This window comes from Bos mutus, chromosome 3 (genome assembly GCF_027580195.1).
Source record: "Bos mutus isolate GX-2022 chromosome 3, NWIPB_WYAK_1.1, whole genome shotgun sequence".
NCBI classification, from domain to species: domain Eukaryota; kingdom Metazoa; phylum Chordata; class Mammalia; order Artiodactyla; family Bovidae; genus Bos; species Bos mutus.
Genome location: NC_091619.1, coordinates 89,706,537 through 89,722,324, shown reverse-complemented (window position 1 = coordinate 89,722,324; position 15,788 = coordinate 89,706,537). Strand labels below are relative to the sequence as shown.

Here is a 15,788-nt window from a genome sequence, read left to right as displayed (position 1 = left end):
CTACTTCATTCATCACAGTCTATACACTAGTCTAGGCCCTCCTCTTCTCTCATGAGGACTTTTGCACCACCCTTCTCAATAGTTTCACTACATCCAGCCTTGCTCACCCTGATCCATGCTATATGATGGTATATGTTATGATCATGTGGGGCTTATTCCAGAAGTGCAAGTTTAGTTTAATGTCCTATATTAGATCAATATAATTTTATCATAGTCAGAGAATAAAAGAGAAACATGATCATTTCAGTAGAGAAAGAAAGAAAGAAATTGATAAAATTTAATATCAGTTCATAATAAAGCTCTCAATGAACTAAGAATAGTAGGGAGTTCCTTTAATCTGAGAACAGATATCCACAAAAATCCCGTGTGTGTGTGTGTTCAATCGTGTCTGACTCTTTGAGACCCCATGGACTGTAGCCCACCAGGCTCCTCTGTCTATGGGATTTCCCAGGCAAGAACACTGGAGTGGGTTGCCATTTCCTCCTCCAGGGGATCTTCCTGACCCGGGGATCTAACCTGCATCTTGTGTGACTCCTGCATTGCGGGTGGATTCTTTACCTCTGAGCCACCAGGGAAACCATCATATTTAATGTGAAATGTTGAACACTTTATCCCAAGAACAAGGTGAGAATATACCATCACACTGTTTTTGTTCAATCATTATACTAAATGTCTAGCTGGGACAATAAGGGAAGAAAAGTAATAAAAAGTATAAAGATTGAAAAAGAAGTAAAACTGCCATTAGTTTCTGATGACATCACTGTGGATGTAAGAATTACAAAAAATCTATAAAGTATTAGAATTAATTTAGCAAAGTTTTGAGATGCAGGACAATATACAAAAATAATTATTTTTTCTATAGTAGCAACAGACAATTAGAAAATGAAATTTGAAAATAATACTATTTATAATGGCATCAAAAACATCAAATACCTAAGAATAAATGCAATAAAATGTGTGCAAAACCTTCACTCTGAAACTTTAAATTAGTGCTTCAGAAAGTAAAAGAAGACCTAAATAAATGGAGGGATATACCATGTTCATGGATTGGAAGATTTGGTATTTTGTGTGTGTGAGTGTGTGATGACAGGGCTAAGCAAGGGGACAGTGAATATTTGGTTCCTATTCCTATGAGGCATTCAAATAAGAATAATTCTCATATCTATGATAGCAGCTTTATTGCTAAGAAATGCCATGGAAAGTGCCAGGGGATCACCCCACTTTCATATGAGGCTCTTATATGGAGATACTCTCACTAACTCAATGACAATAGGGTATACAGTTTGAGTTCTATCTTTAGTTGTGGCATTGAATGGTTGAGCTGTCTACCTGCTCTGTCTCCATCTTCTTTCCTTACTTTAACAAACTGGTCAGATTGCAGAATTAGGAGTGAAGGCATTGCCAGATATCAAAGTGACAACCTCTGAGTACAAAGTGACTTGGGTTTTATTCATTCATTCATCAAACTTATATTAAACACTTACTATATACTATGCATTTTACTAAGTATCAGGATACAAGGATGGCTTGGTAGCCCAAGAGATCACCTCTTAAGGAAGATACAGACATCTAATCAGTTTCTATGCAGTCTGCTCAGCCTATACACAATATAAACATACCTAAGTACGTAGGAAGTGCAATGAAAGTTCAGAGGGAGCAGCATCTAAGTTGGCCTGATGGTCAGATGGAGTTTTAAGGGATAGAGAGTTGTTAGGCCAGTATTTGTTAAGGTGCTAATTCTTTTAAAACTGACCTCTAGACTCAGTGCAATTCCAATAAAAAATCTAATAGCTTTTTAAAAGTTAACACTCTGATTCTAAAGCTTATATGAAAATGCAGAGAAAAAGTGTGATTTTGGAGAAGAATAAAGCTTGAGGACTTAGACTATCACATGTGAAAACTCATTATAAAACTTTAATAATTAACGCATAGTACTGGCACAGAGTAGTCAAGTAGACCAACTACACAGAACAGAGAACTCAGAAGTAGGCTTGTACATATACGAACACTTGATTTATAAGAAAATGGCCACTGCAGTTCACTAGAAGAAAAAAAAGTATTTTCAAAAAACTGGTGCTAGAAATTTAAATGGAGCTTGGTTAGAAATGGGTGCTGAATGAGCCTTGACTTCTACCTCACACCATACAGAAATGTTGATTCACATGGGTCAGAGTCCTTGGCACTTCCCTGGCGGTCCAGTGGTTAAGGCTCCATGCTTCCACTACGGTGGGCATGGCTTCAATCCCTGGGTGGGGAACAAAGATTCCACATGCTGTGCAGTGCAGCCAAAAAAGACTTCTGGAAGAAAATATAAGAGAATCTCTTATGACCTTGAGGTAGGCAAAGATTGTTTAAGCATATCACATATATGCTGGAAAAAATCAACCATAAAGGAAAAGTTTGAAAAGATAAAGGAAATGAACATCATTAAAATTAATAATTATTCATCGAAAGGTATCACTAAGAGAGTGAAAATATAAGCTACAAACTGGGAGGACATAATTGCAATACGTATGTCAAACAAGGGACTCATACCTAGAAAATTTAAAGAACTCATATATCGAGAAAACTAGACATGCATTAAAAGCAAAAAACAGGCAAGAGACTTGAACAGACACTTTGTAAATCAACAAGCATATGAAAAGTTGCTCCACATCATTAGTCATCAGTGAAATGCAAATATGAACCACAATGAGATGCTGTTAATGTTATATACCTTCCAGTGTGGCTAAAATGAAGAGGACCAACATTTTCAAGTGTTTGCAAAAATACGGAGTAACTGGAACTCTCATCCATTGTTAATAGGAATATATATTGATGCAATACTTTAGAAAACTGGTGGTATTTCCAAAGCTAAAGATATATATATATATAGATATATATATCTATATATATATATATTCTGTCTCAGGAATTCCACTTCTGGATATATACTCAACAGAAACGAGCACATGTATATCCACCAAAGGAAATATACCGAAATATTCATAGCATTATTTATAATAGCCAAGAATTGGAAATGACCCAAATGTCCATTAACAGTAGAAACTGCCAGGAAATTCCCTGGCAGTCCAGTGGTTAGGACTCTATGTTTCCATTGTAGGAAGCAATGCATTCCTTCCCCAGTCATGGATCTAAGATCCTACAAGCCATGTGGCATGGACAAAAAAGTAAAATAAAGTGATTAATTAAAAAAACAGTGGGATAGATAAATAAAATATTGTGTACATATATACATATATATATACATATATAGTGAAATATTGTGCTTCCCTGGTGGCTCAGATGGTAAAGAATCTGCCTGCAATGCAAGAGACCTGGATTTGATCCCTGGGTTGAGAAGATCCCCTGGAGAAGGAAACGGCTGTATGCATGCTCAGTCACTTCAGTCTTGTCTGACTCTTTTGCGACCCTATGGACTGTAGCCCACCAGGCTCCTCTGTTCATGGGATTCTCCAGACAAGAATACTGGAGTGGGTTGCCGTGCCCTCCTTCAGAGGATCGTCCCAATCCAGGGATCAGACTCACATCTGCCTGTGCCTCCTGCATTGCAGGCCGACTCTTTACCCACTGAGCCACCTGGGAAGCTCAGGGAATGTCTACCCACTCCAATGTTCTTGCCTGGAGAATTCCATGGACAGAGGAGCCTAGTGGGCTACAGTCCATGGGGTTGCAAAGAGTTGGACATGACTGAATGACTAACACTTTCACCTTCATGGTGAAATGTTATATAGCCATGAGAAAGAACAGGCAATTGCTACATATGGCAACACATATGAATCCCTTGACCATAATGTTGGGCAAAAGAAACCAGGCACAATCAAGTACATACATACATTTAAATGGAGTTCAAAAACAGACAAAACGAACATGTGATGACAGAGATCAAAACAGTGGTTGCTCTGTAGGTGACTTGGTTGGGAGAGTACATGAAATAGCCTTCTGGGCACAGGAAATGTTCTGAATCTTGATTGAGTAATGCTTATAATTCATTAAAAGGGGTACTTTAGATTGGACAATCTTCTGTTTATAAGATATACCTTAATTAAAAAAAAATGTCTCCCCATTGTTTACAGGAGGAAATCCAGAGTTTTTTTTCAGACCACTGATCTCAATGGCAATTAGTTCGTTGTTTGGCTCCTATTCAATACCCACCAGACTATAATCTCCATGAGGTCAGGACCATGGCTATACCTTTCACTGCTGTAATCCCAACTCCTAGCACAGTCCCTGGCAAAGAGCAGATGCCCAATCAGTATATATTTTAGGTAAATTAATGGATGAGTAATGGCTTTATCTTGTTCCAGTAGCGACACTTCTGAGTTCCACCGCTCAGCCAACTCCCCGCCTCCGCCCCAAGGTTTCTGGAAGTTTCCCAGCACTGTCCAGTACTGGACAGCAGCTTACTCCTGCCCATCCTAGTTAAACCACCAGGGGCTCTCACCTGGACCCTTTCACCGCTTCCCAAATGCTCTCCCTCCCACTTCCCTCCCCTCCCCTTCTCCACCCAGAAGCCTGGATAGTGTTAATAGGTAATTATCAGATCACTCTCTTTTTAAAGCCCTCCCGGGGTGATCCTTTACACTTAGAAAAAAGTCTCAGGGTTCACAAGACCCTTCTGGACTGGTCTGTGCCTGCCTCTGACTGCTGTCCTGTGACTCCCTTTTCAACTGGGCACACTCTGACCATGCTGGACTTCTCTCAGTGCCTCCGTCAGGCTAAGCTCACTTTTGCCTCAGGGAATTTGCATTGCTATTCCCTCTGTCTGGAACATTCTTCCTCCAGATCTTGGCCTGCCTTGTGGATACTGAGGTGTGCCCCCACGGCCCCCTTCTGGGCTGAGGTCCTCATTCTCCCAGCTGCTGAGTTGCTGGCAGCAGCTAGCAGTTGAGACTGTGGGAATGCCTCTAACCGAAGGCAGCTGGCTTGCTGCTTCCTGGGGGCACCTACCCAGTGGCTGGTCAGTATAGGGGTACAAAGGCCTGCCTGATGCTGGGACAACTCTTTTTTTTTAAAAAAAAGATGTATTTATTTTTGGCAGTGCTGAGACTTCACTGGTGTGCGTGGGCTTTCTATAGTTATGGCAAGTGGGGACTATGTTGTGAAGCAAGGCCTTCTTATTGCAGTGGCTTCTCTTGTTGCAGAGCACGGGCTGTAGGGAGTGTGGGCTCAGTAGTCGCAGCAAGTGGGCTCAGTAGTTGTGGCGCATGGGCTCAGTTGCTCTGTGGTATGTGGGATATTCCTGGACCAGGTGTCCCTTGCTTTGCAAGTTGAATTCTTTTTTTTTTGGTTAGTTCTACCAGTTTATTGCTACCAACCCATCTCCCTCCGCCCTCATGCATGCATGCTCAGTCATGTAACCGCATGGACTGCAGCCTGCCAGGCTCCTCTGTCCATGGACTTTTCCAGGCAAGAATATTGGAGTGGGTTGCACAAGTTGAATTCTTAACCACTGGACCACCAGGGAGGCCCTGGGATAACTCTTAAAGGCTAACTTCTTGATTGGTGGGGGTGAGCTGAGGCCTCTGCTGTGACTGTAGCATAACCCTACTTCTCCTTCTACTCTAGGCTGCCTCTCTCCCTGGCCCATAGGTGTCCCGTGAGACCGTGAGCAACCCAACAAGCTGCCTGCATACAAATTTCCATCTCAGCATCTGCTTCCTGATCTGAGCCACCTGGTGGGATCTCATCATCATTCCGGGTCTCAAATAAGCACCCTCCCTGGATGTGAGAGCTGGACCATAATAAAGGCTGAGCACCGAAGAATTGATGCTTTTGAGTTCTGGTGCTGGAGAAAACTCTTGAGAGTCCCTTGGACTGCAAGGAGATCAAACCAGTCAATCCTAAAGGAAATCAACCCTGAATATTCACTGGAAGGACTGATGCTGAAGCTCCAATATTCTGGCCACCTGATGCGAAGAGCTGACTCATTAGAAAAGACCCTGATGCTGGGAAAGATTGAAGGCAAAAGAAGAAGGGAGCAGCAGAGGATGAGATGGTTGGATGGCATCACTGACACAATGGACATGAATTTGAGCAAACTCCTGGAGATAGTGAAGGACAGAGCAGCCTGGCCTACTGTAGTCCATGGGGTTGCAAAGAGTCAGATAGGACTTAGTGACTGAACACACACACTGGCCAGCCTGAGGAATGCTGCCCCAATCTGTCACCCTATCATATTTTATTTTTATCACATTTTGAAACTTCTAATTTTTGTTCATCCTCTTCCCCATTAGAACACTCATTTCCACAAAAGCTGCTGTGTTTTCCTCACATTGTCCCCAGAGCTGATGACAGTGCCTGGTACATAGTTGATACTCACTAAATATTTGTGGATTGAACATCTGTGGGCAGAGAAGTGAGCGGGTGAAGGAAGGAATGACTCTGTGAGTGATGCCTGCCTTTCCTACTCTCCCCTGCCCTGCCCCACCCCCAGAGTCCCTGAGCCAGGCTGCAGCCCCCTCCCCCATGTGACCCGGGCTGAGCTGGGGCCTCCTGGGAGGATGGAGCCTGCAGCCGCCTTGGCTGCTTGCCCTGTATTGATCAAAGCTGGGAGGCCTGCTGGCTGAGGTCTGTCCCAGCCCATGGGGGCGGGGGAGTGGGAGGGGGACTCTAGCTGAGATTCGAGCAGGGCTTGCCTGGGGCAGAGCAGTGCTGGCTAAAGACCCATCTGCTGACAGCATCTCTTCCCCACACTTCTCAGGGGAGGCCGGAATAGCCCCAGAAGGATGGCTGGGCAGGAGGGTTGGGGGGCAGACAGAGGCAGGACTGTGGCAGGGCTTAGGCAGTGAAGGCTCCTGGCCTCTCGCAAAGGTGCACATTTGATCTTACATCACTGTTTATGGGGATCCTATACGCGCCCTCTCTAAGGACCAAGGAGTGGACATCTATACAGATTGGTCAAGCGCCGCTTGGGCAGACAGCACTGGGCAAGACCCAGGAGTGAGGTTCTTGGTGAGCTCACGTTCCAATGGGAGTCATACTTGTAGCAGCTCACTGTGACCCAGGCCACAGGAAGGGAAAAAATGCTGAGTGAAGGGAGTGCTGACTTGAGAATGAATAATGGAGATACTTCCCATGAGGCCGAAAGGGACCTTTATTCAGAGAGGAGAAGTGACTGGCCCGTGGTCACAGGGCTCTTAGTAGTTAAACTGAGGCTGGAACCCAGTCTCCTATTCTGTAAGTGCACTCAAGGAGTACGATGCTCTGGCATCAGCCCTCTGCATGCATGTATTGAGCACCTCCTCCGGGCCAGGCCATGTGATGGGTATAAGAGATTACGGTATGGGGAGGAGTGGGGCACCCGCCCTGACCTCAGGAGTTCACAGCCCAGGTGAGAGTACACACACATGCACGCGCACACACACACACACACAAACCCGTAATTCAAACTGGCACCATGATGAAGGTACACAGAGCTAGGACTGGATGACAGGGGAAGAGCTCATTATCTGCATCAGCAATAACCTGAGAAGCCCTCATAGACAAGGTGGTCTTTGAACTGTGTCTTAAAGATGGGTGAATTTTAAAAAGCAGGAGATATTGGGAAGAGGCAGGGTATCCCAGGGTTAGGTGTGGTGTGAAGAAAGATGTGGAGGCTGCTATCTTCAGCTGCCTTTGCAAAGACAGCAGCCCCCTTCCGGCTCTCCAGTCTCCAGACTCCTCACCCTTCTACCCACAAGCCATACCACTGCCAGAGTGTCCTGAAATTCAACTCTTAGCATATGCTACTTTCCTACTGAAAGCCCATCAGTGGCTCCTCACTGTCCTCTGGATAACATCCTGTCAACATAGAACTTGAATGCAAGAGGTCCCTTCAGGCATCCTGTGTCCACCCACTCCTATTTTACAGAGAAGTAAACAAAGGCCCAGAGAAGATCACACAGCAAGTCAGGGGCCAAGCTGGAACTAAAATAGTGGCCTTCTAAACTCTAGGCAGAAGAGATGCAGAAGACGTGGGTTCAATCCCTGGGATGGGAAGATACCCTGGAGGAGGAAATGGCAACCCACTCCAGTATTCTTGCCTGGAGAATCTCACCAACAGAGGAGCCTGGCGGGCTACAGTCCATGGGGCCGCAGAGTCAGACACGACTGAGCACAGCACAGCAGCAGCAAACCCTAGTCAGGGCTCTTTCCCTGTTAACCCACCTTCTGCCGTCCCCCTACCACCTGGGTGATATTTAAGGGACATCCTCGCCACTGGCTAAAGTCTCGGAATATCATATCAAAGAACAGCCCCTAGCTAGGACTTAACTCAGGCCCTCATTTTACAGGTGAGCAAGCTGAGACCAGGAAGGCAGAAATTGAATCATTGTGACTTATCAGCTTCGCAGTTCACAAAATACTTGCACAGTAGACTAGGTGAAAAAGTTATTGCGCCCATTTAATAGATGAGGAAACCGAGTTCAAAAGAGCCAAGCAGTGGCTCAGGGTCACATGTGGCTTCATCTATTCATTCTTCATGTATACATTCTGCATTTGCTCTGTGGCAGACCCGGTTTCCCGGGCCAAGCAAGCATAGGACTGTTCTGCACTCTGGGTGCTCACCGCCCACTTGATGTTTCCAACAGACTGCAGCTGTGATCCCTTGCAGTGAACACCGGCATAGGAAGTCAGGGAGCTGGGGAACCCATGGCAAGACTTTAGGGGGAGCAGGTGGGAGGAAGTCTTTCAGGGGACTTCAGGGTGGGAGAAGGGAAAGAGGGAGTTCCAGGCAGGACCCTGGCCAGCCTCATGTTTCCCGCCTGCCAACCCCTTCCTGCTCCTTCCTGGAGGATTTAAGACTGTGTAGAGCAGTTGTTTTAAATTTCCGGGCAGGGGGATGCAGAGGGGGAGGGGGCTGCAGGCCGTCTGGGGTGCGGGCTGCTATTTACCAGGGCCCTTTGTGGGATGCAGCTCTCCAGGCTGGAGACTCCCACAATTGCTTCCAGCTGGGCTATCAGCCAGCCCTGAGGAGTTGGGGGTAGGTGAAGGGGAGGGGGCAAGAGAGGGGCGCAGTGGCAGGAAGGGTCTCCTCTAGCCCAGGGTCCCCTGGCCTCCTTGGGTGGCTGCTCTTGCGGGCATATCGGGCCTGGCTGGGCATCCTTGAACATAAATGTATCTATAAACTGGGAATCCATCCAGCCTGGACGGTTCTGAGCTTTATGGCCTTTATGCACTTAATCTTTCATTTCCTCTCCCCTGCTTCATCTCCCCGCTCACTTCCCCTCTTTCCCGGGAGGAATTGCTCTGTTGCCCCTCCCCCATGGCTCCACGGGCCCCTTTGTCAGAAGGTACCTATGTGTACAGCTGGCCCTTGGTCTCTGTCTGGGCCCCCACCATTCATTCCCTCCAGTACAGCAGTAGTGAAGGAATACTCCCTGGTGTAAAATCTCCCCTTAGCTACTTGGCACCCAGAGGACAAACTCCTCCGTCAGGCAACCAAGACCCTCCAGCCTCCCCTCTCTGCTCCCCTCCAGCATACCCCAAGCTCCAACCAAAGGAACCAGAGCACAAGGACGTATCAGTGCTTTTCCCTTGCTTGTTGGGTCCCTCGACCAAATGACCCATCACCCATCTTTCCCCGTTTGGCTCAGTGCTTAGGCATCACTTTCCAGACACCAGCTCCCAGGGCGGGTTGGGGCCTGTCCTCCGTGTGCCTGTAGCCTTATTTTTTGTACAAGAAGAACACCTTTCAATTTGTTTGTCTCACAAGCCTATCAATGGGTGAAGAGGGGGAAGCTTTGGACATTGTATAAGATCAATTGGAGGGAAGAGAGGCTGGTTCTTCTCCACCACTTAGGGGTCCTACTTTCACAGAAACATATTCCTTTTACCTTGAGAGTCATTTCGTGGCTTTTTCTTGGTGGAATCTTCATGGAAACCTAGGACTAGATTCTAGGGGCAGGACATCTCTGGTATCCCAGCACCTCACCAGGGTTTGGCTCAGAAATCTCATACCTGTTTCTCCTCTTCTTTTATACAAGGGAGACCAATGCACAGAGAGGGAAAGGAACTCACCCAAGGTCACACAGCAAATCAAGGCAGGGTTGGGACCGTTCCTTTAAAAGACACTAAAAAAACAAAAGAGCCCTTAGGTGGGAGCCAGGAGAAGAGTAAGTTTTAGCCCCACTTTGACGCCCCTCCAGTCCCAAACAAGTCACACGCCTGTAATCTCCGTGGACACCTCTCCCGTCCCCCTCCCCCACCTGGTTTCCTTCCTGCTAGTTCCGATGGTGGGGGTGGGGAATATTTTCTGAGAGCAGACTGCTCCTTTAAGACGCCTCCCTCCCTCTCTTCCAGGCTCGTGGGAGAGCTGGGCCAGGATGGGGTGGGGGCGGGGGTGGAGGTGGGGGACCTGCATTAGGGGTTGGTGGCAGGTCCTAGCTGCAAGGCCTGGTAGGTCCAACACTCAGAGAATGAGTCTGCTCAGGACAAAGAATGTCAAATGTCCCTTTTGTTCTGGGGCAGGGTGGGGCTAGAGCCTGGCAGGCATGGGGAAAAACAGAGCTGGATGGACCTGTCCAGGTCAGGACTGGGTAGACAGGGGTCTCCTCTCTAGGTTAGATAAATGAGTCTAGTCTGCCCTCCCAGGTCCGAGAGTGCCTTAGCCTGCTGTTGCAGGAAAGCCACTTGCCTGGTCCCACAGCAGAGAGGCAAGAACCTGGTAGGTCTGGGTCCCAAGGATCATGGTCACGAGGCTTTCTCCGTGGGTTCTCCCCTCACTCACCAGCTGCAGAGCCCTCAACGGTGCTGAGCACCGTGCACTCCCAGTCTTCCCCAAACCCCCTGCAAGGGCCTCATCACCCCATCTCACAGGGGCGGGAAGTGACCATCAAGGAGGGCAGTGACTGTCCCGCTGGCTCTAGGGAAGAGCAGCACCAGGATTTGAAAGCAAGCCCTGGAACCTGTCCCCTTTCCCTTGAGGGCAAAGGTCACTCCAGGACATATTTTAACTGGACAAAGGGATCGTCTGAAAGGTGAAGGGACTTGCCTCAGGTCACTGAGCCTGCCTGGGACAGGGACTGGCAGCCTCATCCTCCTACCTGCTCTGACTGGCTTCAGATCCCGAAGAACTAAGGCTCCCAACCTCAGAATATGGCAGCCTTGCTTCCTCGGGGCCAGCTGAAGCCCCCGGATTGTACCTTGGAGCCCTAGGGTGAGAGTTAACTCTGTATCGCCTGTGTGTCTGTCACGGAGTCTATACTCTTTAAGGCTGAGTTTGGTCCCCTGAAAAGTAGATTCTGCCCTGCGGGATGGCTGTGGCCCTAGAGACCACGGAAGCTTCGGTGAGCTGTGCTGACCCGGGGGCTCACTGAAGGCGAACTCCCTCCTTCCTTTCCTTTCTTCCTCTCTCCCTGCCTCCTCTTGCCTCTTTGGTCTTGAGATCAGATCGGACCTGATTGATGGACCACAGGAAGCTAGTTCAGCAGAGGCTGGGAGAGCCAGGCAGGGGAGCTAGAGGAGGAAGGAGGCAGGAGAGGGAACAGAGAGGAGCAGGGGGAGGAGAAGGAGGTGGTTTGAGAGAGCCTCGTCTAAAGATTCCTTTTCACAGGCAAGAATTCATTTCCTGGGGGCTCATAGCTCTTGAATTACTCACTGCTGTCTCACCCACCCACCCACCCCCCGCCCCGCCAGGAACCCCAGACTGTCCGGGAAAGGAGTGTCCACCTCCTTGCCCCACTGTCCTTGGGAAGGCCCTGTCCAAGCCCTGGAAGAACGGGTCAGAGTTGGGTGGGTGGCCCCGGGGCCTGCCAGGAATTCCCCACCTCATGGGCCTGCTGCCTCTGGAAAGGGGACTGGAATGAGGGTGGGGGATGAGCTTGTCTTGAAGCCAGTGAGTATTCTGTTCTCACTGAAGCTGCATATTTATTTGGGGTGGGCTGGGGAATCTGGAGGAGATTATGGGAACTCTAAGGTTGCACAAGCCCCCCACCTTGGTGTCTGTCTCCTTGGACCCAGTTCTCTCGAATGTGTTCCCCCTACATCCACATGTTCCCTGCCCTCCACTTAGGCTGAAAAATTACCCTGCTACAAAGGAATGGGAGATGATTGACTTCAGGTTGTTCCCCTCTGCTCAGGCTGGATTGATTCTTAAGTCTCTCAGGGAAGATGCTCAGGCCCTTTAAAAATAAATAAATAAATAAATTGAAGACCAGATTTAAAGTCTTGCCTGAATGCTCCCAGCCCAGCTTCTCCCTCCCTCCTCCCCCTGGAGCTCTTTCAGCCCCCACTGCCTGAGTCCCTCCTGGGCATTTAGGTCTTCCAGTTGAATGGGAAGAGCAGGGAGGAATCTAGTGTTCTTTGAGGGCCTCCAAAGTGCCAGCTCGGCTCCCTGATGCAGGCTTTACCTCTCTGACTTCAACCTCCCAACAGCCTTTTGAGCAAGCCGTGTGATCCCTCCCCTCCCCTGTACAGAGCCTAGCAGAGGAGAAAAGTCAGGCTGAGAGAGGATGGGGAACTTGCCTGAGGTCACAGACTGGCAGAGCTGGGGCTGGTCTTCACGTCTTCCAAGCTGAGTTCAGAGTTCTCCCCTGCACCACCCCTGCCAGTGATCTCCAGGGTCAAAGTGCAGGATCTGGCTGAAACAGGCCAGCATCAGAGCTGGGAGGAGCCTCACAGGCCATTGTAGATGAACCTGTCTCTTCTGAACGGAGAGACCCAGAAGGCAAGGGGCTTCCAGAGCAGTTCTTCTAGGCACTGTGCATGGTGCTAAGGGCTGGGAACAGAGTGAATGTAAGGACAGATGCTGGTCTCGTGGACCTTTTACTGATGGGAGACAGCAGGGCACTTAAAGTTCTGATAAGGAAGTATGGATGGCCTTTAATTGCACAGAGCAGTCCCTAACACAGACTATGGCTCTTTGGAAGGCTCCCTGGAGGAGGTGATTTCAAGGACCGGTGAGGGAAGAGAGCTTCAAACAGGGGTGTTTTCTCCATTCTCTGACCCCAGGATACTACTGAAGAGTTTTAAGTGGTGAACTACACGCGGACTTAGGGCTGCCAGGTAAAATACAAGATGCCTGGTAATCTTAAACTTCAGATAAAAAACAAATAATTTGTTTCTAGTATAGGTATGTCCCATGCAATATTTGGGACATACACGAAAAAGATTATACATTGTTTATCTGAAATTCTAATTTAACTGAGTCCTGTATTTTTCATTTATTTTTTATTGAAGGATAATTGCTTTACAGAATTTTGCTGTTTTCCATCAAACCTCACATGAATCAGCCATAGGTATACATATATCCCTTCCCTTTTGAACCTCCCTCCCATCTCCCCCCCATCCCATCCCTCTAGGTTGATACAGAGCCCCTGTTTGAGTTTCCTGAGCCATACAGCAAATTCTTTTTGGCTATCTATTTTACATATGGTAATGTAAGTTTCCATGTTACTCTTTCCATACATCTCACCCTCTCCTCCCCTCTCCCCATGTCCATAAGTCTATTCTCTATGTCTGTTTCTCCACTGCTGCCCTGTAAATAAATTCTTCAGTACCATTTTTCTAGATTCTGTATATATGTGTTGCTGCTGCTAAGTCACTTCAGTCATGTCCGACTCTGTGCGACCCCATAGACGGCAGCCCACCAGGCTCCCCCGTCCCTGGGATTCTCCAGGCAAGAACACTGGAGCGGGTTGCCATTTCCTTCTCCAATGCATGAAAGTGAAAAGTGAAAGTGAAGTCACTCAGTCGTGTCTGACTCTTAGTGACCCCATGGACTGCAGCCTACCAGGCTCCTCCGTCTGTGGGATTTTCCAGGCAAGAGTATTGGAGTGGGGTGCCATGAATATGGTATTTATCTTTTCCTTTCTGACTCACTTCACTCTGTATAATAGGTTCTAGGTTCATCCAACTCATTAGAACTGACTCAAATACGTTCCTTTTTATGGCTGAGTAATATTCCATTGTGTATCTATACCTAAGTCCTGTATTTTTATTTGCTGTATCTGGCAGCTCTGCCCTGGCAACCACGTTGGGGTATGGAGCTGGCATTCCCAGGGAGGATGGTAGGACGCAGTTGGGGAGCATGGTGAGTTTAGTTACGAACAGTTTTGGCTGAGATTCTCCAGGGCCTTCCAAGGAGAAGTGCTCAGGTGACAGCTGGGGACAGGGTTCGAGGCATAGCGGCGCAGCAGCTGAGGTGTCATTTGCCAAGTGGGGGAAAGGAGATTCCTACTGAGGAAACAACAGGGGTAGGGCGGGGGGGGGTGCTGTCCCCGTCACACGGCCTAGTTGCAAGGGCTGGCTCTGGGAGTCGGTGCCTGGCTGCAGCTGGCCCCAGTCCCTGGCAGTACCACCCCAGCTCTGCCCCTGCTAGTCTCCTCCTGAGCACTGGAATTCGACTTTATCTCCCCAAAGGTCACCTTGCCCAGGGCCCGGCCCTGAGGGTGGACATTCCTCACATTCCGTGGTCCTCACAGGAGACTGTAGGCCCCAGGTTTCAACCTTAGCTCCTTTTGGCAAGATTTACTGAAGGCCTACTGTGCATCACGGGCTTCCCTGGTGGCTCAGTCCGTAAAGAACTGGCCTGCAATGCAGGAGACCCAGGTTTGATCCCTGGGTCAGGAAGATTACCTAGAGAAGGAAATGGCAACCCACTCCAGTATTCTTGCCTGGGAAATCCCATGGACAGAGGAGCCTGGCGGGCTACAGTCCACGGGGTCGCAAGAGTCGGACACGACTTAGTGACTAAACCACCACCATCTACTATGCATCAAGGAGGTCTGGGCTTGGGGGTCTGACCAGCTGAGTCTGAATTCCGACTTTGCCTCCTATCAAATGGATGACCCAGGGGCCAGTTACTTCTCTTTCCCTGAGTCACAGTGTCCTCACTTGTAAATTGGGGATAATCCTGACAGAGGTATTAGGTGGTCACGTCTTTAAAACACCTACCTCATGCTTGGCATTCAGTAGATGCTCTGTAATATCAGTTTCTCCTTTGCCTTCTCTGAGCCTCTGTTTCCTCATTTTTAAAGAACAATAATAGAACCTCCCAAGACAAGCCCAGGACTGGTCATGCATGAGCTGTGATGACCCACGGGGTAGCTTTGTGGGAGGTTTCAGAACCCTGTACTTCTCAGGGCCAGCAGAGGCTGGAGGTAAAGTCTGAGATGACCTCAGCTGGGCAGGGAGCAGGCAGATGGACAAATGACTGCAGCCTCCATGATATGGCTATTAGGATCCACTGGGATGGTCAGAGGGCCTTGGTGGGAAAGGCTGGTAGAAATTGAAGCAGGGGAACCACAGACCTGGGCAGCTGGGTCTCTGCCCTGAATTCTGTTATGTATGGGTCCCCTCTGCCCGCCTCCAGCCCCACTCCCCCCTACAAGGTAAGGTGTACATGAGGCCAAGGGGACATGCCCCCCTGGAGCCCAAGCTTATTCTAGATCACACTCCAGGCAATGGAATCTGGAATTCCCTTCCCAAAGGGTCCTGACCCCACTCTCAGGACCCAGGTCTGTCCTCCCAGTGGACTCTGCTGCAGGTATGTGCAACCCTAGACCTGATGGGTAGACAAGGAAACTGTTTGGTGGGGGGGTGGAGTGGAGGTGCACCTGGGAATTTGGGACATAGGGCTGAGTCTCCACGTCTGCAAACAGGGACTCTTGCTGTAGGGAGGAAGCAGGTGGGGAGAGGAGGAACCTGGCAGATGGCCTGCCATTTGAACTCTTGCCCCAGGCCACAAATATTAGGGGTGGACTGTCCTATGGCACGACCATTGCCAGGGAAGTCCCTAGTGGTAGTAACTCTGATTCAATGATAGGTCAGTTTCGCCTGCAGATTCCCAGACCAACCCCAGACACCCC

General features: G+C 48.6%; 1 long non-coding RNA gene across 1 annotated transcript; it reads right to left on the bottom strand.

Annotated features, from left to right (window-relative positions):
* Window positions 1-1,598: 1,598 nt before the first annotated feature.
* Window positions 1,599-12,103, bottom strand: LOC138986113 (uncharacterized). Its single transcript, XR_011463009.1, has 3 exons — window positions 12,006-12,103; window positions 10,000-10,052; window positions 1,599-2,298 (listed from the first exon to the last, which is right to left on the bottom strand). It is a non-coding gene; the product is annotated as an uncharacterized lncRNA (long non-coding RNA).
* Window positions 12,104-15,788: the final 3,685 nt, after the last annotated feature.